Consider the following 1,114-nt stretch of genomic DNA (forward strand, 5'->3'; position numbering starts at 1 on the left):
GTAGGTGGACGCACTCCAGGACCAGAAGTCTGTAAGAGGGCTGTGTATCAGTACATCAGCGTGAAAGAGGTGATGTGTTATTGGAACAAGTTGATGGTTTTCAATATAACAGTTTTCGCAGCACTCTGGCTGATTGATATGTGTTGCTTAAACACTAGGGTTTTACTGCGCTTCCTTTGTACAAATATTTTACCACTGCAGTATAGTGGAGACCCTCACTTACACTGGTGCCAACAAATTGGCTAGATGAGGCATGCAGAATGGTTTTCTTCAAACAGCAGTAGCACCCTTGAAAAGTAGGGGTGCACCAGTAGAGATTTTGATACTGATAGCTGATATTTAAGGAGGCAGCTGGTAAGTCTGTTGGGGGTGGGGGAGGGGAGGGCAGGTGCTTCCCAGCTGGGGCCAAGTGGAGTGCAGGACAGCTGTGGCTCATCCCAAGGGTGTAGGGGTGGCTCCCACTGCTGCACACACCCCAGGAGGGTGCAGAGAGGGATGGGATGGGCTGCAGCTACAGGCTGAGGCTGTGCTCAGGGTACGTGGTGGCAGTGCTGAGGGGGAGTTGCAGCCACCCGATTTTGCCATAGCCCCCCCCACACCTTTGCCCCCTCCCAGCACCACCTCCTACCCCGAGTGCAGTCTTCATGTGCCAGGAGCATAGCCCTAAGCGTGGCCCCCATGTGCTGGGAAGAGCCTGGCACTGTCCCAGCTGCAGCCCCCCTCCCCCGGGGTACATGCAGCAGTAGGAGCTACCTCCCACCCCAGCTGGGCAGCACCTGCCCCAACCCCACTCCCTCCCTCACTGCACACCTTCCCTGCCTCCTCCTCTTCTATCACAACAGATATACCAGCTGCGTGCAGCTCTCCAAGCTGCCAGGCTGTGCTCCTTGCTGCCTATTTGCTGCGTTGCAGCTGCACGGGATATTTATTTTGGCCAAGTGATCCAATATTGGACTGATATATCACTGCACCTAATACTGAGCCAATTCACTCACCACTTTCATAGTTGGTAGGGTCAGAAGGGACCTGAGCAGCTCATCAAGTCTGACCCCCTGCCATGGCAGGAAAGAGTACTGGTGTCAAACGACCCCAGCAAGGTGTTCATCTAGCCTCT

The sequence above is a fragment of the Gavialis gangeticus genome, unplaced genomic scaffold, assembly GCF_001723915.1.
Source record: "Gavialis gangeticus isolate Ggan-Ray unplaced genomic scaffold, GavGan_comp1, whole genome shotgun sequence".
Taxonomy (NCBI): Eukaryota; Metazoa; Chordata; order Crocodylia; family Gavialidae; genus Gavialis; species Gavialis gangeticus.